This window comes from Triturus cristatus, chromosome 1_1, assembly GCF_964204655.1.
Source record: "Triturus cristatus chromosome 1_1, aTriCri1.1, whole genome shotgun sequence".
NCBI classification, from domain to species: Eukaryota; Metazoa; Chordata; class Amphibia; order Caudata; family Salamandridae; genus Triturus; species Triturus cristatus.
The window spans coordinates 1,083,107,864-1,083,133,094 of record NC_140579.1 but is presented as its reverse complement, the minus strand read 5'-3'; the positions used below and the strand labels follow the sequence as shown (position 1 = coordinate 1,083,133,094).

The following is a 25,231-nucleotide window of genomic DNA, read 5'->3' as shown; positions in this document are numbered from 1 at the left end:
GCTTAAGAGTTTAAGCCACACCCTTAATTACATCAGCCACTCCCCTTTGAGAGACCCCCTCCCCCCAGTTTTTTCATCCCACTTAAAGCCCTGCTCGTACTTTATAATGAGGTCTAGTCCTAGTCCCAAGAGATCAACTTGTAGCCATCGAAATTCTCCAAGAAAGCTTGTATAGGCATTACTATTGGGACTATTGTCGGGAGCTGCAGTCTCAGGTAAATAAACAACAGGGGCGCAGAGTTTCAGCAGACTGGGTAATTCCAATACTGACCCCACTGGAATTAAGGGGCACCTCATACTGATGCCCCAGTTACTTGAGGGATGATTGAAAGCATCAGTACACCAGATTCCAATTAATTAAAATTAGGGCTCCTAGTTTTAGGGTAATTATTTTCTTAACATTTTCGTCTGTGTTTATCCATGTTTTTTTGGGCCATTTTATTGGTATTTATCCATATTTATTTTATGTTTTGAGAATAAATGGAGTAGTAAAATCGTATATTTCCACATTTACTTTATTGATAAACATACACTCATACTTTGATTCATGAAGGACAACAAGTAGAGTCACTAACAAGAAAAACAATTTTCTGTATTTTTCCTCTTTTAAAAATAAATACATACAGGAAATAGATTGGTTTCTGTCTGTATTTATCTGTATAAATCAGTAAAAATAGAAAACTGGAAGCCTTAATTAAAATGCAAAATCCTTGGTGAATGGAGGCATGATTTGCTTTGTCGCTCTAAACTGACACCCAATGGTCAATTTGTAGCAAAAAACACAGAGGACATATTACCATAGGGGTGGAGGCATGCCAATGGACGCTGCTAAGGTGGGGAATGGGGGGGGGGGGGAGCTGGTCATAAACAGCAGCTTAGACACCTCCTAGCTCATCATAAAAATAAGTTTGAAATTGGAGAACGTACAATTGTAAAACAAAAAGTGGCAACTACTAAAAGAAAAGGTACTATGGAATTGATTGTAAGGGGTAGCAGAGCAAGTAAAACTAATATTAGAGAAACGCTGTTCCATTTTGTTTTCCCTCACTTCCTCGCCTGTTGGCACTGTGTTAAATTCAATGAGTCCTGATCTTGATGCTCCATAGACCCTTGGCTATATGCTGCTCTACCGCTCTGCTGGTTTGAACACAAGCCCAGGCAAACCTGACACGAGGGCATCTTAGCCTGAAACCCTGCAGCAAGCACTTAATGCCTGCAGGTCTATTCCTCAGCCAGCAGAGGGCCTCAGTGTGCCGGGTTTGGCCAGGGAATCTCAGAGGAGCATGGGAAGAGAGTGAGCTGCAGTGCCAGGGGTAAACGGGGAGAGCAGCCGAAGAGAGGAGACCTCGAAGAACTGAAAGATAACCAGGGGGGTCCAGGTTATGGATGAGGCTGTAGAGACAGAATGGCAATTTACTCTCTCATGCCGTTTTCATTTGAAGGCAATTGGATGTCACGCATCAGTGGGCGAGAAAAAGGAAATATGAGAAAGAAATTACTGAAACCTGCCTACAGATGTGAAGCAATTGGAGGAGTGAGCTCGAAATCATGTCTGCATGCTTTCTTGCACACTCTCAACTCTCGCCTCCCAGTATTGCTACGCTCGTCTATCTACAACTTACTTTCAACTCCCTCCACCTTCACTTCCCTCTTCTCTTTATCTCCTCTCCTTCCTCGCTCTGCTGTAGTTCTGAGCATTACCCTCCCTGTCTCCATCTTTATGTTTACTCTCTGATTCTGCTCCGTAATTCCCTCTACAATCAGGCTCTGTATGTCTCTTTCTCCTCTGTAGTAATTTCCTCTCCACGCGTCTCCATCACTCTCCCATTAGTGAATCCCAATAAACTTTAGAGTTCCTGCCTCTCTCTCCACTTTCTTTTTTTCATTCTTCTGAGCACTTCTCTCATTCTTCGTCCTCAGCAAGTACTTTTCCATTCAAACCTCCATCTCTCGCTATCCTTGCGAATTCTCTCTCCAATCTAGATTAAAGGCCTCTCTGTCTCTTGTTCTTCTCGTCTCAGTATTTCCCTTTCCACTTTGCCCTCCATCTCTCTTTATCTCATTTCACTTCCCTTTTGTCACTCTACGAACTATTTATTCAAATTTCTAATAAATGTGAAGCCCTACCTGAAAATGGCGGAAACTATTTTCACCAAGAACAGGGTTTATGAAAACTGACCACAATCAGTGCTTCTCTGCAATCCCACGCCTGATCAAAGGTGTTGTATGTGCCTTGAAGCATGAATAGCGCAGCATGACGCTTAGGAGTGCAGAAATGGCAGTGTAGGGGTCTCGTGTGATATCTGGACAGCAATCAGACAAGCAGGCCTTAATTTGTGCTTCTGGGTGATGGTGGCCACCACTGACATGTATTTGATGGCATCAGGTCTCTTACTTATCTAAAGGGGCTGGAAGTCTAGGTCAGCATTAAAAAAATCACTGGATGACTGCCTGTACCTCCAGGCTGGCTCTCCAAGCTTCAGGCATTGTTTGTTCGGTGCCAGCCCAGCACTGAACCACTTTAATCTACCCCACACTTCCTATCTATCCAACTCCACCCCAGCCTACCCCACTCCATTCCATTCTACCCTAATATAATCCACCTAGCTGGGGGTGGACTGATGCCAGGCAGCACAGGATTGGAAAGTGCAGTGAGTTCATGCACTGGTTTGCTAAATATTTTAACTTCCTTGACGCATTTGCCTGCTTTTAATACCTGTGGGTGACCCGCCACCAACCTGCGGGTGCCAAATTGGCCCAAGTGGTCCGAGCCTAGATTGGCTGCTAGAGACTCCTCTTGAAGTCCAGTCTGGAACAAAAGCCGTGATGGTATGGTACCTGAAAATCGTTGTCAGAATATCATCAGACATGAATATTGTGTCCTAAATATTGTCTAAGAAAATATATAGCTCCACTGGAATTATTAATAGAAAATAGACACTCAATGGAATATTTTCTAAATGGTTTTTCGAGCACAATATTTATGTCACGAGATGTAGGGTAGGAGTGTATGCACAATTCTGACATACAACCATAAGGAGTGACGGCATCAGGGTAGAGGCACATGGCTGTGGGGGCTCCTGCTTAAAATCTTCTTGTTCCAGACTGTCCTCCCTTGCCAGCCTCTTCCTTTTGGTCCCTAGAGCAGTCTAACCCAGATGTCCTACCTGGCCTCTGGAATGTTTGCCTGTAAATTACACGACCTTGTGGCAATCCAGCTGTCTCGTAAGGAAGGAAAGAGGTGGCTTATCTGAAGAAGGTTATGTGCCTTCAGGCTCTGGCACCTTCAGTTGCTGGGTCTAATACTGTATCACTTTGTTTCCTCTTTCACCCACTAGGTTGGTCTGTGAGCTGGTTGCCTTCCCTGGTCTCTGACACCAGCATCATCCCAGATCATCAAGGCCACAGCGCTACTCAACCGTGCATGTCATTGTAGGAGAGTAGGGTCTGCTTTCTATGTTCACCCCCACTTTTTGCTTTTGCTTCACTGGTTTTCGACTTAGATGTGGCTGTGGGCCTAACAATCAGACCCACAGCCCAGCTGTTCTCTCTCTAAATTTATACTATGTACTTTAGGTGCATAACCCAATTGGTTAGGATCACCTTATTGGCCCCTGTACAGTGTGACTTAGGTACCCAGGGCATAGGTGTACCCTAGGCCTACCAGGGGCTGCAGCATGTATTTTGCCACCCCTGGCCTGGCCTTCCATTATGACACAACTGGCTGTTCACTCAGCTGGGGCAAGGTCGTGTAATCACTCCTTGCTTAGGTGTAGTATTGCTATACCTACCTTATATATAGACACATGTGGACCTATCAGCCACTCCTATGGCAGGCCTTAACAATCCTGGAGGCAGAGTGCTTGGTAACATGTGAGATGGTGCTCTAGCATGATCTGAGCCTGTCTGCAGCTTTCGGAACCATGTCCTTATAGCTGTTCTATGATATAGCCTACCATATACTCTTAAAGTACCTTATAATCTTAAACGGTTATGGTAACTATGGTTTGGCTTTATCAAAACATGTCGTGTAAGATGTCTAACACTTTGGAATAATACCCCCATACCATTTCTGGCAATGAGGATATTATTCCTCCCTTCTAGAGGGAGAAGACATGTTGAAACCTACTTACCCGGTTAAAGTTAACCAGAGCCCCAGCATCACAAAATGGATGCTGCTGCCACAGACACAAGTCTGACCTCCTGCTGCTGGGAGTCCTTCCAGCGAGGGAGGCTTGGACAATAGGTTTCCTGCCTTGGGAGGTGCTAGCACCACCCCAGAGAGGACTTAGTGTATTGGGGCAGGGGGGGATGAAAGAAACTAGACACTGCCTGGGGCACACAAGGTGTCCCATGCATAGTCCAGTTCAAACCGGCGCTGGGGCACTCCAGCCCCAGCTCTGGCACGAAACTGGACAAAGGGAAGGGGGTGTAACCACTCCCCTTCCTGGTCCCACCCATAGGAGGGACCTTGCAGGTAGCCCAGCCCACTAGCCCAGTATATCAGTAGGTAGCTGAGCCCTGCTAAATTAGATTAACCTGAATCTGCAACTTGTACAGAAACTCTGGACCTTCAACATTCGACCTCAGGAAGAAGACTGAAGAAATCTCCCTTGTGGCCAAGGAGTGACCACCCTGGGCAACCAGGCACCATCCAGCGACCGCTGCTTGCTTTGCGACTGATCCTACGAGGGACAACTGCAGAGACTGACCAGCGCCGAGACTTACAGACACCTCTGACCCAGATCCACATCTACAGCGAAGCTGAGACCCGTGGAGGCGACGAGGGACGTGGGACCGGCGACTTGGGAAAAGTGGCCAGTACCTGACTAGCGCAACTTCCGAGGCTCCTTCGAGGCTGTGCTTGGGGAATTGAGAAGCCCCCATCCCAAGCACCATCTGCAAAGAAGACCAGCTCCCCACACTTCACGTGTTCTGCGTGGGGCCCTTCTGCACCTGAGTTGCTCGACGTGTTGTCCAGTTGCTGGCCCGTTGGCTAGTGACCTCTGCGACGACGAACCTTTGTTTTCATCTTGCTGGTCCGGCTCCTCCAGAGGAGCACCCGCTCCTCTGTGAAAGAGAAGCACCCCAGACCTTCCTAGTCTGCACCAGAAGCAAGTCCTCCATCCTGCGTGGGTTCCGCTTGCCAAGGCTTGTTGGGTCCTGACTCGACTTCGACGCCGCCGACAGCAAGAGCCTTCGTGGGACAGCTCACCTCTTGGTCCTGGTCGTCCTCGACGCCCCCTGGTACCCGTGGCTGCTGCAACAAGCTTCACCTCTTCACCTGCATCTTCACGACATCGCCTGGTTCCTTCCTGGTTCCTTCCCGGCTCCTGACTGGTGACCTAGACTCTGTCCCTTCTGCTTGCAGGTATCCTTCCTTCTTGATTCCATCCTTGGGATCCACCGGACACTCTTCACTGACTGCCTGTCAGCAACTTTCCTTCAGGCATCCATAGGAGTCAACGACGAAACCCGACGCAAGTTCACACCTATGCACCCGCAGCCCGTGGGCTAGGTAACTTGAGTACTCCGGTGCTCACAAGTGTATTGACTATCCTAGGGTCTAGTTTCCAAGTCTCGACTTCCTAGCTATTCCAGAAGTGTCCTAAAACTGTTAAATTCTAATAACTTCTATTTCCATCGACTTTTAAGCATTACGCGTGAGTGTTTCCACTCTGCACCTGAATCCCGTGGGCCTCCCACTTCCTAACCTTTGGTAGTATAGTGTAGCCTCAGCGATTCCCTAGGCCTAGGCCTATCCTGTGTTCGTGACAGTGGTTCTTATACCACTTACTTAGTATATGGTTTGCGTGGCCCCTAGGGCCTAACTGTATTACTTACCTGTGTGACTTAATGTATGCTTAAATAAGACTGTGTTGTACTTACCGCGAATCTCATAAAGAGTGCTGAGGGTTTGACTAGAATAAATACATTCTATTTTTATATATATCTGTTGTGGTGTCCTTTCATTTGGTATTCAAGGGATTACATATGGTATAACAGCTGGCTTCACATGCCATACAGAGTTTAGCCTAAGACTGCTCTTGTCCATGCTACCACTAGGATAGCTGGTCTATAAGGTTGACTTTACAACCAATCACCATAAGGGTTGTTTGGACTGATACAAGGTGTACACTAGAATTAGTGACATCATATATCAGGCCAACTTCTCACATTGGTGAGCAGCGGTTGGGATCTGAGTTTGCTGTTGTAATACCATTGTAATCTTGAGATACTAAATTGAAAGATCACATAGATATTGTTAGGTACATATAACATAGATTATAAATACTTAAGTCCTACTGGACTTAGTTGGTGTAGGTTGAAGGGCCTAGCACACCCTGACCACAACTACTAGAGAGGTTTAGTAGATACAACGAGTGTAGGTAGGTGCACACACCACACCCTCACTAGATCATGTCTCTGAGAGGAGATCAAGTTGATTCTCTCCCAGGAGGGGTAGATCCTAGAAAGATCCCCTCTAGATATGATACCCTAACTTTTCAGGAGATGAGACAATTGTGTACCTCCAGAAAGTTAAAACAGGGTTCAAACCCTACCCTCATTCAGCTAGTAGAGATCTTAGAGGAGTATGATGCTCGTAGGGCCTCCCAGGCTAGTACCCTAGGTACAGGTGAGGGTCTACCCACTACAGAAGAGTCAGATGGGACTTCAGAAGATGAGGTAGACAGCCAGGTCAAAGTTGGGAGACTTAGCCAGGCTAACTTAAGCCTACATGGGAGTCTGACTGGGGTCCCCCCATTCAGACCCTCAAGTGGGCTTAACCAGAGAAGCAGGAGAGACAGATCCCCTTCAAGGGTAATCTATCCACTCCCATGTCTCTAACAGCTCCAATGCCTCTTCTCACAGGGGAATGACTTCCCCACAGAGAAAAGAGCATCAGGCCAGAATGAGGGAAACCAATCTGAGGATTGAGAGGGAAGAACTTGCCCTTGCCAAGGAGAAGCTTGCTCTGGCCAAAGAGCAGAAGTTAAGTGGGTTAGATCCCACTGGTGGCAGCAATATCTCTAAGGATAGAGACAGGACCTATGATAATAGAAACCTGAGCAAGATTGTCCCTCCCTACAAGTGTGGGGATGACATCCACAAATGGATAACTGCTTTGGAGAGGGCTTGCAAAGTACAGCAGGTACCCCAAAGTCAGTGGGCAGCTATCTTGTGGCTCTCCTTCTCTGAGAAAGGTAGAGACAAGCTCCTCACAGTTAGTGATGAAGATGCTGACAATTACACTGTCCTGAAGAGTGCTCTGATTGATGGGTTTGGCCTAACCACTGAACAATACAGGTTGTTGTTCAGGGATACCCAGAAGACACAGACTCAGGACTGGACTGACTTTGTAGATTGTGCCACTAAGGCTCTGGAAGGCTGGTTATTGGGTAGTAAGGTTAAGGACTATACAGGATTGTATAATTTGATCATGGGAGAACAAATCCTTAATAACTGTCAAAACCAGCTGTTGCATCAACACTTGATTGACTCTGACCTAACTTCTCCCCAGGAATTGGGAAAGAAGGCAGATAGGTGGGTCAGGACTAGAGTTAAGCAGAAAAACCAGAACCAGGGCGGTGATCAGAAAAAGGCAGACCAGAAGGGTAATGATCAGAAACAAAAAGACCAGAAGTCTTCACCAGGCCCCCAAAAGGCTCAGGGGGAGGGTGGTTCCAAAAAGGATAAGAAGAAAGATGGCCAAAAGAAACCATGGTGCAACTATTGTAAGTCAAACTCACATTGGTTTAGTGAGTGCACCAAAAAGGATAAGCCCCCAGCCACCATTGCCCCTAAGGCAACTGTACCCCCTAGTCCAGCTGTAAGTGGTGGTTCCCAGCAAAAGGGTGTAGTAAGGTTAACCCTGGGAACTGAGGAGGATTCTGGCCTAGTCAGGATACCTACTCAGGCTGTTCTGATCTGTGATGGGGACATAGCTTAGGTTCCAGTAACCTGGGCAAGTACAGACAGACTCCTTTTATCAACCATAGAATGGCTCAGGCCTACAGGGACACTGGGGCTAGTGTCACAATGGTGACACCTGCCTTTGTGGACCCTGGACAGATCATGCTAGGTGAGAATTACCTAGTGACCAACGCTAGCAATGCCACTACTTCCCATAGTGTGGCAATTGTTAACTTCTCGTGGGGAGGGGTAACTGGCCTCAAGAAAGTTGTGGTAAGTTCAGACCTTCCTGTAGAGTGTCTGTTGGGAAATGACCTTGAAACTTCAGTTTGGTCTGAAGTGGAGTATAGGACCCATGCAGAAATGCTTGGGATAGATGCACATGTCCTTGCTGTGACCAGGTCACAGGCCAAAAAGTGTAACACTGAACAAGTGCTGGATCCTGGGACAATAGACCAGACACAACCCAAGAGAAAGAGCAGTAGGGTCAAGGCTGTGCCTTCCCCCCTGCCTCAGGTGGTGGATCAGCCCTCACAGGAGGATGATTCTGAGAGCCCTGAAGGAACTGTCCTAGAAGAACTTGAACCTGATCAGGTTGAGTTTCTTGGGACAGGGGGACCTTCAAGGGCAGATCTGAGGCAGGCACAATTAGACTGTCCTTCTCTTGAACCCCTCAGACAGCAGGCTGCTGCTGAGGCTGCAGGGAATGCTCAAGGTACCCATAGAGTGTATTGGGATGAAGGGCTACTGTACTCAGAGGCTAGAGATCCCAAGCCTGGTGCGTCCAGGCGTTGGTCATACCATTGAGTTTCAGAGGCTTCCTTGGCCAGAGACCTTGGCCCATGATATTCCCCTTGCAGGACACTTAGGCCAGAATAAGACTTGGGACAGGCTTGTCCCTCACTTTCACTGGCCTAATATGTCAGAAGATACCAAGGAGTTTTGTCGCTCCTGTGTCACCTGCCAAGCCAGTGGCAAATCAGGTGGCACCACAAAGGCCCCCCTCATACCACTACCTGTGGTGGGGGTTCCCTTTGAGAGAGTGGGGATAGACATTGTAGGACCAATGGACCCCCAAACAGCATCTGGGCACAGATTCATACTGGTGATAGTGGACCATGCCACCAGGTATCCAGAAGCTATACCCCTAAGGACCACAGCTCCTGTTGTGGCAAGGGCCCTACTTGGAGTATTCTCCAGAGTGGGCTTTCCAAAGGAGGTTATTTCTGACAGAGGTGCCAACTTCATGTCAGGATATTTGACTGCAATGTGGAAGGAGTGTGGTTCAAACTACAAGTTCATCACACCCTATCACCCACAGTGCAATGGGCTTGTGGAGAGATTCAACAAGACCCTAAAAGGGATGATACAAGGTTTACCAGACAAGCTTAGGCGAAGATGGGACATCCTTTTACCCTGCCTTCTGTTTGCTTACAGAGAGGTCCCACAAAAGGGGGTTGGCTACAGCCCTTTTGAGCTTTTGTTTGGTCATCCTGTAAGGGGACCCCTGTGTTTAGTAAGGGAAGGATGGGAGAGACCTCTCAGACAACCCAAACTGGACATAGTGGATTATGTACTTGGCCTCCGCTCCAGGATGGCAGAGTATATGAAGAAGGCTTCTAAAAACCTTGAGGCAAGCCAAGAACTCCAAAAAGCTTGGCATGACCAAAAGGCTGTGCTGACTGTGTACCAGTCGGGGCAGAAAGTGTGGGTGTTGGAGCCAGTGGCCCCAGCAGCACTCCAAGACAAATGGTCTGGACCCCACACTATTGTTGAGAAAAAGGGAGAAGTCACCTACTTGGTGGACCTTGGGACTCCCAGAAGCCCCCACAGGGTGCTTCATGTCAACAGATTGAAGGCATATGTTGAGAGGGCAGACATGGGCTTACTCTTGGCTACAGATGAGGGGCAGGAGGAAGAGAGTGACATTCTCCCAGACCTGTTGACTCAGAACCCTGATGATGGCTCAGTTGATGGTGTGGTCTTTCGTCATTTGTTGGTAAAACGTCTTAAGACGTCTTAACGTCAATAGGAGGAGTTTCGCACAGTTGCGGGACACTCGAAGACTGGGCGGATTTGGCCAGGAGACGGGCTGCTGTACTCAGCAAATCTTTTGGTCTCATTAGACGGTGTACTTATACTTCGATCTACACTGAGAGGTAAGATCATGTGGACTTATTTAGACACGGGTTTGGTCCATAAGTATAGTGTGAATATACCAGGAGGCATTAATAATTGCCGTTTTGGAGCGTGTTCAGACGAATGTGGTAGCGTTAAGTCAAAGTTTGTGATGGTCAAGTAGGAATCTACTTGTATTTCGGGTTGAATTCACGTTGTTTTTAGCTTCACAATCAAAAAGAGAATACTGCCCCACTTTAGACTGATGAATGTCGTTGGTTTTACCTAATGAATCAGCCGAGTATTTGATAACAAAACTCACGGGAGCATATATTTGATTTTACAGCCTTTTGTGGATCTGGCTTAAAAAAGGAAAAAGAATACTATTGGAAATAATTAGCCCTATCACCGTCGAACATTAGAACCCCGTGTGGTTTGGAATCATCACCACATTTCAAGTAGGTGTAATTTTTTCCGGGTGTCTCTTAGCGTTTGAGATTTTCTAACCGGATTAAATTTTAACTCGCTCTGACGCGTTCTTTTTTCTCTCCTTTTTCGTCCTTGCTTAGAAGTTTGATGAGATGAAGATTTTAGGTAATTCTGATCAGTACTGGTGATTCACGGCTGTGGAAGCCACCACGATGTTGCATGCACAACTTAAATGACATTTGACAGTGGTTGTAGGGATTTTTAGATCACTCACTTTCTATACGGAGCACGGGATTATATTTCCGGTGTTTTTCACATTTATTTGGTCTTTTCTCTCTCCATCCTTTGGGGTCATAGTCTCAAACTCTCAGCATTGTTCTTTGTTGTTTATTTTCCAAACACACCTTGTGTAAGATATGCAATTTTTCCTTGCTTTGTTCAATTTAGTAAATTTCTTTCTACCTCATTATGTTTACATATTCACAAGAGACACCTCTGTTTCTGTGAAATCGTAATTTAGTGTATTGGCCTTTTACACATGTTTCTCACTTGTACAGCCTTGAGAAAGTTGTGGGACTACTAATCTTATACGACGAAACACGTGTTGGCTGTGAAGTTGTTTATGAAGGCTTCTTGAATAAAGAGGAAAAGAAGAAGACGTGATTCATGACTCTGCGATGCATTTGTTGCTTACTATGATTGTTGTTGATAAACATATACTTTAAAAGCTTACATTTACGTGTGCTGGGGAATTAGAATAATTTGTGTTAGCCTGGCTTCCATCTGTAGAGTTTGTGGTTCTCTACACCTTTCAGCACCGTCATAGAATTAGAGATTATAGAAACAGTGTGCAAATCTTTTAAGTGGCGCCCATATACCTATGAATGATACCACACGGCATTTTGTAAACTGATCTGTGATATACTTACGGCTCACCTACATTTATTTTTCCCCATGTTTTATTATCAGAAATGTGGATATTAATTTGGGAGTGGTGGCACCCCTATCAACTTAATAAACTCACTCTGTTGAGGTCAAACCACAGTTCTGATAAAATCTCTGCTAAAACCCTGGGTGCTATGGCACAAGCAGTAGGTAATCCCCAGAGAATTATGCACTAAGTTTAAGATGTACCAACTATTTTAAAGTTAAGTATGCAAAAAATAAATTTCCCAAAACAATTTAGAAAAATAGATTAAAATGTAATGAACAAAATGACAGGAAGATCATCAAAACAGGTTACAGGGAACCAGAGATCTTAATCTGTAAACATATAAAGCAAAAAACAGCTAGAAAAAGGCACTATGAAAAAACAACAGTTTGCAGAGAATGCCAAACATGATGGAGTGAATGGAAGTTGAATACCCCAAGCAGGTTATAGCAGTCAAAGGGTTTACCTTCAGACTTAGTCTCCAACCACTGGAAAAGCTTATTTGGATCAGTTCTGCAGCATTTACCTCCTCGGAGAAGGCTTCTGGGATTCGTTCTGCTTTCATGTCCCTGAAGTAAGCAAATAAGAGGTCAGACGCTTGACCCTTGGGAAGCAGTTCTGGTCCATGGGTGTCTGCAAAATTCAGAGGTGCTTGGGTGCTCTTCTTCCAGGAAGAGTCAGGAGTCTTTTTACAGCATAGCCTTCTTCTTCTCAGGTCCAGGAATGTTCTGAGGAGGTGGTGATGGAGGTGGCAGATTTATGCTGTGCAAAATTCTACTGCCCAGTCCTAATAATTTCTAAACAGTCGCGCCTCTTCCTTTTGTAGCACTTCCTCTTCACTTTACTGTAAAATTACTCATGAGCCCCTGTTTCAAGATGGCGGGACACAGCTACCAGCAGGCAGGCCTATCTTCAACTTCTTGCTAATCCCCTTCCTGATAGGGTCAAAATAGTTTTTCCCTCATGCTGTGGCTAAAGCCTACCTGTGTAGGAAGGTTCTGGAGATAAATAGTAGATGTCTGCCTTGTCAACTCCAAGTCAAAAGAGGTAGTGCTAAATCTGCCCTTTGTTCTGCCAACTGTTCCTGCCCACTCACAGATAACTAATCCCTGCTAAGTGAGCAGTATTTAACATGCACTGGCCTTTCCTGTGTCAAAACGCAAGCCCCTGTCCTCTGAGCCAGGGTCATTAAGTCCCCCAGCCAAGATGTACATTTCAGCTCAGGAGGTGTGATGATTGGCGGAACTGGTTTTTAGCCAGTTCTGGCTAAGGCAGCCTAAAGGACATTCATACAAATTTTCTATATGCCTAACATCAAACATCTGATTTTATCATTAAGTGGGATTTTAAAAACTAAGGTGGGAGACACTTTGGAACATTTTGCTAGCCCTTTCTTGAGGCAAGGCGGAAAACAAGGTTTTTAATTCCCTTCCTAGGTCTCTATAGGGAATGGTCAGGCCAGGTCTGGCCTAAAAAGGGAAATGTCTTTTTGAGTTTATTTCACTGTGAAGGCACACTAACCCTAATATATAGTGTGATCTATTTTTATACATCAGCACCATGCCCAGTGGGTTCACAAGACAATCAAAGGGGTGACTTATGAGTATATAAAATAGGCTTATACTTCAATGCAAAGGCATTTTCCCTCCCATGTGTCACTGCAGTGCATTTCAAATGCAGCTTAGCCAAAACACAGCAATGCTCCTGGCAAAAATATATTTTTGTCACATCTGTGGGTGTTGTAAATATACACTGCAGCCCATATATCACTTTTAACTTTGCATACCACGGGTGTATTTTAGGTGCCGCTTACAATATGGGAATATAGAAAAGTTAAAAAGGCCAAAAAGGGAGTTCTGATGTACAGCACATGTTTTAGAGGGGAGCACCAGGACTTTATTACCATTTACATGTCCTAAAGAGAGCAAAAACAGGGTCCAGAAAACAAGTAAAATCTGGAGTGACCATGCAGAAAAAGTGAATTTGCTACACTCATTTACATTGTTTCTGACTTAACATGCATTCACTGAACTCTGACAGAACCAATCTGATGAAAATTCTGAATGTTCACTACAGAAACCGCGGGCCACTACTAGCCAGGGTTACAAACACTGTGGCAAATAACACTTGCCTAGATGGCACTGTGGAAGCTACCCGGTCAGTGATACATTTAGTTACTGCTGTTCCCAGAGATAATGCTATGGGGAGAGGATGTGGTCCGTCGGCTTAAACTGCCGACTTTGGTGCAGGAAACCAGGGTTCGAGCCTCGAGGTCGCGTCCACATCCTGTGATTCTGGGCAAATCACTTAATCTCCCCGTGCCTGAATATGTAATGTAAATACGGTGCTCATGTACAGCGCTCCAATACCTTCGGGTCTAGTTTGCGCTATATAAAAAAAAAATGCACACAGTCAGCTTCACTGAAGAAGAAGAAGCCTTGCGTCCAGACCATATTCCATCATGACACAAATATTGAATGCTCCTACTAGGATGCTATGGTCTTGATTTAAGTGTGTTTCTGTTTATATCATTTTTCAGCTCTGTAATAAACACATTAGGTAAAATTCACAAACTGCATTTTGCAATACATAAAGTAGTCCCCTACTACAAAATACAGTTCACAAACCTGTAAATGGAGATCTTAACCTTTTTTTTAATCTTTTCTGCGTGGAAACAACCTCCAAGGTAGTGGAGAGCTCTGCACACAGTGTATGTTTAAGAAGTAACAGTGGGAGGGTCAAGAAAGAGTGGCTGCAAAATGTGGAACACTTGCTAATATATAGGAGGGGTAGAGAGGGACATGCTAATGCAAAACCACACCCACCCAAGAGTAAGGGCATTGTGAGAGAGGGTAGATTTTGTATCATAGGGTGCCCCAAGCCCGTTCTGTCCACAACTGAAGTATGGGACCCTTGTCCTTGCCCTGCCAGCCTAATTTGTAGGCCGTGTTAAATTGACAAGAGAGTCCTGTGTTACTATATGACAAATATCCTGGAACATCCTTACCACTCAGCCAGCATAAAACCCCTGTGTAGGCCCTTCTGTTCCATATGTAGGCCTCTTTGTTAAGTTGACCATAGTTCTGCCATTTTACTGTATAGCAGGCTGAAGGCAGGTCTGACCCAAATCATATCCAGCTCCTCTTTCTGAGAGGCCTCCAGCTCCAAACTAAGAGTCCCCACCCTACCCGTGTGCTAAGTTCACTATCTCAAAGTTCAACATCCCCCTGGTCTTTCGACATACAATGGGCTGCATCATGGGCTGGTACATATTTTAAGGAAGTAGCCACCGCAGATGTGTCAAGCTAAAGAACACAGGAGATTTATACATGTATATATAGAATTCCCGTACAATACCCATTTTTCTGCTTGCACATGCAATTTACGGCAAGCGCCTTGCCTGAGATATGAACTTCACCTAGCTCACGTACCACAGTTACTGCAAAGGGCATCACCATGTATGGTAAAATATTAGAACCATACCGTAAGTGACGAGGTAGAAGTGGCGTGAGATGACGTTATTGTAGGCGCTTCTCATAGCCTAAAAATCAAATAAAAGGGAAGCTCACACAATCCTCGGTGGACTACCTCGCTCTCTGTATGTAGGTAACAGGCTGTGCAGGTTTTTCCCCAAGAGCTAAGAGCTCTTGTCTTGTCTTGCTTAAAGTGTCTTGCTCTGCTTTGCTTGAAGTATCTTGTTCTATTTTACCTGTATGAAATGTTATGTTATGTTAACCGTTGTTCTCTTCTCTTCTCACTCCCTCGCTCACTCCGTGAAGGCTCCTGGGGCTCTGTGCACAGCCCCCTGCCCTCTTGACCCTTAATAAATCTTCCCTCCAACAATTGCTATTCACAAACTGTACTTCTGAAGTTACTACAACCCTATACGTGTTAAAAGAGGTGCGTGCAAATGTACTCCAATCCCACCTTGAGTAAGTTAAGGAGCACTCATGGCCACTTGCAGGTACTGTGATACTCCACTTTAATATATTTAACAATATTTCATATAGGCTTTTATTTTACTGCCCAGCCTCTATTGTTTTCTAATGGAATGTGCTTTGGCCAGGCCCTTTGCCTAACACCCAGTGTATGGCCAACCTGTCTGGCAAGCTTCCATTCCATGGTACCTCTGTACCATGCAAGCTTCCTTGGGGTACCTCCCACATGGGTTATGTTAGACTTTACAAGAGTATTGCAGCCCAAAAAAAATAATCACTGGGAGGGTCTGGCTGGCTGGTGCTTGGGGGTCATTGTGTCCCTACACTCTCCTTTTTTTAAAAACGTTTTCAAGACCCCCGAGTCCTGTAATGGCCAATGTAACATTTTCTTGAGCAGTTGTGGCTGGCCAATCAGATACTCAGGTACCTCGGTGGCTGATGGACCAAAATGCTCCCTCAACCAATGGAATTTGTGTAGTTTTTTTTTTTTATTACTGCGGGACTCCCACAATACATAGCGCTCAATATATCACTAACTGTTCTAGAAGATTAACCCCTTCATGACCACTTTCAGCACTTCTCCAATTGTAAATTGATCAAAAACTACTTAATGTATTTACACCAAATAAACACATTCTCTGAGTAAAGTTTTAACTTTCTACAAAATCTGATGTTATTCTGTTCGCCCATTTTGTTATTGTGTTCACCCATGTTAAATAAAAAGGAAAATCGATGTATTGGGACCAGCTTTGTTTTTGGCACCCAAAAATCAGAGCAAAACTTTCCATGAAGGAACTGAAGTGGGTGAACTTTTTCTTGGAAAGGTTTGTGCAGATTCCTTGAATAGCACCAAGTTATCAAGTTATTAAAGAAGCAAATAGTGCCTTTCCAAAAAAAAAGTCAGACCTAACCATAACTACACTGGCGCCTGCAACTCCAATGTGACATATATATCAATAATTTCAAAATAATTCAACAGCACCTAATACATTTTTTTACATAAAAATACAAATATTAGTGGGGGAGGAAATGTATTTAATTATTGTTCAAAATTGATTTCTAAATTAAATTGTTATAAACTAATTATTTAATACACATTCATTTTATTTGATTAGTTCTAAATTTCTACTGAATATTTTTAATTAATTTACATAAACATTAAACCTGGTATTTTTTTATATTTTATTAAATATTAATACACTTTTCATAATTTTCCCCATACATTCCCACAGGGAGCTCTCCACCACAATGATGAAGATCTCCACTTGCCTGTACAGAGTTTCTAGCAGTAACTTCACACTCATAAATGCTTTAGTAAGAGGCTCTGGTTTGAGGGATGCAGATGTCAGTCTACACCAAGTGCAAATCTACACTCACAAACAGTGAAAAGCAAAAACTGAAGTTGCACTACACTCAGAAATAGAGTAAAAAGTATGGATTTACACCTAGGTGAAGTGGTAAATATACACATAAGTAAATATACACATGTATATTTAGCTTTGTAAACTGGTCTCATGAAGTGTATCTCAAAACGTTAAATGCCACAGAGAAGTTTAGGCACTATATTTTCCTTTGAAGAAGGCATGGAGGAGTTTGTTGGCATGCTTGCAGTTAGATCCTTCTGAACTCTTTATCAGTTCAACACTGTTGTTAGGTCTGATCAAGATGCAACCTGCATAGGACAATGGGAAGGTAACACAATGACAAGGGGACATGCCTAAACTATCTTTTAATTCATTGGTTGCTGGCATGAGGACAAAGGCAGTTGTGAAAGGTACAAGAGCTCTAAGCTACGGTAACTTTGCTAAAAATTAGAATCACTCAGGACTATGTTACCAAGTCCAGGCTCTTAACTAAGAAAGGGCATAAGAAGACATTGACTCCCACGATGTCAATATGCAGTTTGCTCCCAGTCTTGTTACAAGATTCTGTTCTCAGGTAATGCTGGTGAGCAGGATTGCAATGTCAGTATTCGGCGAAACTCCGTTCTGGCGATTACAAGGTTTCTGGTTTGCTTATTGTTGGCCTTGTGGTTGTGAACGTCTTAAGTTGCCCATCCTCCCTGTTTAGATGCTGCAGCCCAGCAAGTCCAGCTGGTATCCTCAACCCATATACAGATTCCACATTAGTAGAAACTGCATTCTGGACTGATCGTTGCCTGCATTCCCACGAGCAAGAAAGCCCTCCGGGCAGAGTGTGAAAGGGTGCTTGTTTTAATGCTCCGGCCTCACTAACCATTATTATCAAAACAAGAAGGTTGTGAAACAACAATTTTGAGATCTTAATGTATAGCTGAACAATTTTGGTTGTAAAACATCAATTTCCACTATGGACCTGATTACAAGTGAGGCGTATTGCCAGGTGACCCAAATTAACATTACAGTCTGGTATCACTGCATTTAAATGCAGCTATTCTAAGTTATTGCCCTCTGAACAGTAAATAATATGCATACCTGGAATGACTGGGTACTTTTCAGCATGGGAGCAACCCTTTCCAAGTGGTAATTGGGTGCAGGGCCCTACGCAAGACAGTGGTTTGGTGCATATCAGGGCAGGGAGATGGCTGACAGTGGGGGAGAAATCCATGCGGACCATGTGCCTTAATTGCTGGGGCCAGTGCTCGCAGCCCCACCTAATCCACATCATTTTACTAGGCCTGGGCTGTGAACTCCATTCTGTTTCCGGAGTTTGCAGAGTTTTCCTGAACGAGGAGTTCTGAAAAACTCAGTTTTTTCCTTGCTCACCAATGTTCAGTTGGCGAGCAAGGAAAATCCAGCGCTAGACCACCATCCAGTGAGATTTCTCAACGCGGGTGGTCGGTGATGGTTGCGACCGCTCACATTGGGAAACCATCTGTTTGCGTTGAGGAAGCGACTGCTCAAGTAGAAAATTTACTTAAGCGGCAGAGAAAAGCAGCGTCCTCTTGAGCTGTGCATGGTGGCGTTTACACTGAGAAACACCCAGCGCTAAAAATCAGCACGAACTGCGCGACCTAACGCACTCCACCGCTTGTGGAACTCCGTCTAGCACGGAGCAGCTTTTTGGTCACTTCGCAGAGTTCAGCATACCAGAACTCCGCAAACTCCGCCCAGTCCTAGATTTTAGCAGAAATTTTAGCAGAAAATTCAGATGTGGAAGACTGGCCTCTTGTGATCAGGAGGAGTGCAGTTATTAGGCACTGTATTGGCGGGGTAAGTCTATAAGGGTAAATAAAGATTTGCTATTCTTAACTCCACATCTGCATACCTTGGTGTGACAACCCATAATACAACTGAACAGACTCACATGGATAAATTACTAGATTAGAAGACCTCATGCATCCTACAGAACCCCCTTTGTTGGGAAACCAAAAACTGCAGAGGAGAGGCTGGGCCTTGTAATACTCAACAATATAAAGAGGCCAAGAAATTGGTGAAGGCTGTGCCATACAAAAACTGTGCAGTATAGCTCGTGGTGCTCTCCAGAGAAATTAAACATAATTCTGTTTGATCAAAATAAATATAGCGATCGTAATCTATACATCACATGTGGATTCTTCGTCGCCTGACTTTAAGGCATGGGTCCAATGGACATATTACTACTACTACCAATTATAATAAGATGATGAAATATTAATAGTAATAATAGTAATAATATTCACAATCACAATAATATTCATAATAACGACCATAATAATAACAATAACAATCATTATAATTATTGTTTCAATAGTTCGGTGGAAGCACGCGAGGCGGTGCAAAAATGCCCATTGTGTGCACACCCGGGAAGGACGAGAGAGCAGTGCACACAGCGAGCACCTGCGACATTCTGAAGACACGCGCTTCAAGAGAGGACTCTGGGCGCTCTCTGCCTTTGTGTTGGTTTTTCCAACCACTCCCTGTCTCCCTCTTGCTCGGCAGATGAAATCTGAGCAGGTCCTATTTATAGAGCCCTGACTCCATACAGGTTCTGTACCTACACGGCTCTCTTCCCAACTCCATCCAGAGTGTAGTAGGCACCATTAACTAGTGCCGGACGCAGTGCTTTTAATGGGAAAAAATAAGTGCAGGTACTCATAAAATTGTGCTGTGGACACGTGCGGGGCTTTGTGTGGGGTTAGGGGATCAAGATTTTCTCGGAGTACATCTGGGAATGTTGATGAAGAAATAGATATTGTTTGTGTGTATTTTACTTCACTGACACTGGCACTGAAATACAAATTATATAAACTGCATAGTTGATATAAGATATAAGGTTGCATTTTCATGGTAAGTATTGAATTATTTATGTAGGAGTTTTATGTAGCGCTGTGCATAGTGGCACTATAACTTCACTGTGCCAATATATGAAGTAGTATTCACATTTCCATTGGGCATGCCCTATTCATTATGTGTTGATGAGCAGCCTATGCAGCACAGAACTCTATTGCACTGAAAAGTTATAAGCGTAATCTGCTGAAATAGAATAACTTTTTTCCATATCAGCTCATAGTGCACATCTGTGACCCTAGGGCCGGACTGACTACCGGGCGTTTTGGAATTCTGCCGAGCAGGGGGCTGATTTCACTGCGGTGGGGGCTGATTTCATTCATGGAGACCTGCGTGTACTTCAAAATAATTAAAGCAAAACTAATTTCGTTCAGTACACGCAGGTCCCCATCAACGAAATCAGCCCCCAGTCCAGCAGCATTCCAAAACGCCCGGTAGTCAGTCCGGCCCTGTCTGTGACACACATACACGTAGGTTCTCACACAGACACTAACACGCACATCATTCGCTAAAACTGATTTTTACAAATGCAATATCCAAGCTGTACTTTAAATGTATGTGTTTACCCTGATGATTAGTGGCATCCCCCTCCACTCTCAGCCTGACAACAGGCCCTCAGCACCCAATGTCATCATTTCCCATGTTTCATACAGCCCCATTATGACTGCAAGAGAAAGGTGCACAGACGTTTCTCAAATTCATACCAATTTGGGATTTAGCGCGTAGCGCTACATTGGGATTGTGTGGGTAGCGCTACCTGCTGACTGCCCAAAAGTAAAAGGAGTCCTGACCAGAAAGTTCCTTGTGCTATTATTTTGTTTCACTAGCAAATGTTCTGAAACTGCTTTTCCCATGATTGCCAAACTACGACAGGACGCCTGTTTCACCTCGAGGTTCTGTGCTGTAATCACCCGGATCTCTAGGTGGCGAAGCAGAAGAGTGAGAGAAGCTATTTAAATAGAAAATCTCAGCAGGTTTTGTTTCAATCGAGGCGTTATCGGTACTTGCCGCCATCTAGTCTGTCAATGCACATATCCACGGCTCCTTTCGTAGCCAACAGAGGCGCAACAAGAGCCAAATTTCGGTGGGGGGTCTACTAAACATTTCGGGGGGGGGGGGGCTGATTCTTCCAGCAATATGTGTGGAGATGCAGGGGCTCTAAGAAGGGGTGAAAACACAAGAAAGCCTTGTTAGCAAGTGAATGGTCTTGTAAAGACCTGTGACGTACTCGGGTGCAGCTGCAATAAGACGGTCGCCAGAAGCTGCCTCAGTCTGGGATGAGACACACGAGGGGGGAAGGGGCCTGTGGGGGGGGGGGGGGGGGCGGAGGGGCTGAAGCCCTTTGAGCTCTATGGACGATGCGCGCCTGATAGCCAGTCTCATCAAAAACAGCAATGCTGTCCAAGCAAAGTTGCTACACATTCGTAATACAAGCCTGGCTACTGCCCCAGAGTACCGGTACTTTCCCTGGCCAAGGAGAAGTTCCGGTACTGTAGGTGGAACAATTTGGAAGTGCCGGTACTCAGTACCGGTGAGTACCGGCCCATTTAAAGCACTGGCCGGACGGGTTCATGTTCCCGAGCCCCTGCCAAAGATTGACGTTGCATTCAGTACAGGCGGAAAGGAACAAGCCAGCAGTATGTTTACTGCAGCAGCATTTACTGCCCCGCACAGATATTCAATGCCACTGCATATTCATGGCTTGTTTAATGAAGGCAGCACGGGTGACAGGCAGCAGCCCCCCCCCCCGCTTCCAAATATCCTGCTTTTCAATGCCACGGCCGGAGCCCCTTCCCTGCCAGCGAATCTCTACTGCTGCCCACATACATAGAACTCAAGCAGAGTCAGCAGACCACCAGCATTCATACAGCCTACACAATGTCAGCTCTCTAGCACCATCCGTACAACCATCCGTACAACCCTCCGTACAACCATCCGTACAACCCTCACACTGTTAGCCCTCCTACACTATCTATTCAGACTCTGCATCTACACCATTCATGCAGCTCCACGACAGACCTGCATCATCAATAAAACATCATCTATAACACCCCGCCACAGTCAGTGCTCTTACATCATCTATAACACCCCACCACCACTCCTACACCATCTATAACAACCCGCTGCAGGTCAGCGCTCCTACATCATCTATAACACCCTGCCACAGTCAGTGCTCTTACATCATCTATAACACCCCGCCACCACTCCTACACCATCTATAACAACCCGCTGCAGGTCAGTGCTCCTACATCATCTATAACACCCTGCCACAGTCAGCGCTCCTACATCATCTATAACACCCTGCCACAGTCAGTGCTCTTACATCATCTATAACACCCCGCCACCACTCCTACACCATCTATAACAACCCGCTGCAGGTCAGCGCTCCTACATCATCTATAACACTCCGCCACAGTCAGTGCTCTTACATCATCTATAACACCCCACCACGACTCCTACACCATCTATAACAACCCACTGCAGGTCAGCGCTCCTACATCATCTATAACACCCTGCCACAGTCAGTGCTCTTACATCATCTATAACACCCCGCCCCAGTCAGTGCTCTTACATCATCTATAACACCCCACCACCACTCCTACACCATCTATAACAACCCGCAGCAGGTCACCGCTCCTACATCATCTATAACACCCTGCCACAGTCAATGCTCTTACATCATCTATAACACCTCGCCACAGTCAGTGCTCTTACATCATCTATAACACCCCGCCACCACTCATACACCATCTATAACAACCCGCTGCAGGTCAGCGCTCCTACATCATCTATAACACCCCGCCACAGTCAGTGCTCTTACATCATATATAACACCCCGCCACCACTCCTACACCATCTATAACAACCCGCTGCAGGTCAGCGCTCCTACATCATCTATAACACCCTGCCACAGTCAGTGCTCTTACATCATCTATAACACCCCGCCACCACTCCTACACCATCTATAACAACCCGCTGCAGGTCAGCGCTCCTACATCATCTATAACACCCTGCCACAGTCAGCGCTCCTACATCATCTATAACACCCTGCCACAGTCAGTGCTCTTACATCATCTATAACACCCCGCCACCACTCCTACACCATCTATAACAACCCGCTGCAGGTCAGCGCTCCTACATCATCTATAACACTACGCCACAGTCAGTGCTCTTACATCATCTATAACACCCCGCCACCACTCCTACACCATCTATAACAACCCGCTGCAGGTCAGCGCTCCTACATCATCTATAACACCCTGCCACAGTCAGTGCTCTTACATCATCTATAACACCCCGCCACAGTCAGTGCTCTTACATCATCTATAACACCCCGCCACCACTCCTACACCATCTATAACAACCCGCCGCAGGTCACCGCTCCTACATCATCTATAACACCCTGCCACAGTCAGTGCTCTTACATCATCTATAACACCCCGCCACAGTCAGTGCTCTTACATCATCTATAACACCCCGCCACCACTCCTACACCATCTATAACAACCCGCTGCAGGTCAGCGCTCCTACATCATCTATAACACCCCGCCACAGTCAGTGCTCTTACATCATCTATAACACCCCGCCACCACTCCTACACCATCTATAACAACCCGCTGCAGGTCAGCGCTCCTACATCATCTATAACACCCCACCACAGTCAGTGCTCTTACATCATCTATAACATCCCGCCACCATTCCTACACCATCTATAACAACCCGCTGCAGGTCAGCGCTCCTACATCATCTATAACACCCTGCCACAGTCAGCGCTCCTACATCATCTATAACACCCTGCCACAGTCAGTGCTCTTACATCATCTATAACACCCCACCACCACTCCTACACCATCTATAACAACCCGCTGCAGGTCAGCCCTCCTACATCATCTATAACACCCCGCCACAGTCAGTGCTCTTACATCATCTATAACACCCTGCCACCACTCCTACACCATCTATAACAACCCGCTGCAGGTCAGCGCTCCTACATCATCTATAACACCCTGCGACAGTCAGTGCTCTTACATCATCTATAACACCCCGCCACCACTCCTACACCATCTATAACAACCCGCTGCAGGTCAGCGCTCCTACATCATCTATAACACCCTGCCACAGTCAGTGCTCTTACATCATCTATAACACCCTGCCGCAGTCAGTGCTCTTACATCATCTATAACACCCCGCCACCACTCCTACACCATCTATAACAACACTCCGCAGGTCAGCGCTCCTACATCATCTATAACACCCTGCCACAGTCAGTGCTCTTGCATCATCTATAACACCCCACCACCACTCCTACACCATCTATAACAACCCGCTGCAGGTCAGCGCTCCTACATCATCTATAACACCCTGCCACAGTCAGTGCTCTTACATCATCTATAACACCTCGCCACCACTCCTACACCATCTATAACAACCCGCTGCAGGTCAGCGCTCCTACATCATCTATAACACCCTGCCACAGTCAGTGCTCTTACATCATTTATAACACCCCGCCACAGTCAGTGCTCTTACATCTCTCTATAACACCCCGCCACCACTCCTACACCATCTATAACAACCTGCTGCAGGTCAGCGCTCCTACATCATCTATAACACCCCCCCCCCCACAGTCAGTGCTCTTACATCATCTATAACACCCCGCCACAGTCAGTGCTCTTACGTCATCTATAACACCCCGCCACCACTCCTACACCATCTATAACAACCCGCTGCAGGTCAGCGCTCCTATATCATCTATAACACCCTGCCACATTCAGTGCTCTTGCATCATCTATAACACCCCGCCACCACTCCTACACCATCTATAACAACCCGCTGCAGGTCAGCGCTCCTACATCATCTATAACACCCCGCCACAGTCAGTGCTCTTACATAATCTATAACACCCCGCCACCACTCCTACACCATCTATAACAACCCGCTGCAGGTCAGCGCTCCTACATCATCTATAACACCCTGCCACAGTCAGTGCTCTTACATCATCTATAACACCCCGCCACCAATCCTACACCATCTATAACAACCCACTGCAGGTCAGCGCTCCTACATCATCTATAACACCCTGCCACAGTCAGTGCTGTTACATCATCTATAACACCCTGCCACAGTCAGTGCGCTTACATCTCTCTATAACACCCCGCCACCACTCCTACACCATCTATAACAACCCGCTGCAGGTCAGCGCTCCTATATCATCTATAACACCCCCCCACAGTCAGTGCTCTTACATTATCTATAACACCCCGCCACCACTCCTACACCATCTATAACAACCCGCTGCAGGTCAGCGCTCCTACATCATCTATTACACCCTGCCACAGTCAGTGCTCTTACATCATCTATAACACCCCGCCACCACTCCTACACCATATATAACTACCCGCTGCAGGTCAGCGCTCCTACATCATCTATAACACCCTGCCACAGTCAGTGCTCTTACATCATCTATAACACCCCGCCACAGTCAGTGCGCTTACATCTCTCTATAACACCCTGCCACCACTCCTACACCATCTATAACAACCCACTGCAGGTCAGCGCTCCTACATCATCTATAACACCCCTCCCCACAGTCAGTGCTCTTACATCATCTATAACACCCCGCAGCCACTCCTACACCATCTATAACAACCCACTGC

At 45.8% G+C, this 25,231-nt stretch overlaps 1 protein-coding gene across 1 annotated transcript in view; it reads right to left on the bottom strand.

The window, feature by feature from the left end:
• The window catches only part of LOC146871592 (metabotropic glutamate receptor 4-like), a 2,887,050-nt gene that overhangs the window by 2,529,041 nt on the left and 332,778 nt on the right, over positions 1-25,231 (bottom strand). The window lies entirely within an intron of this gene.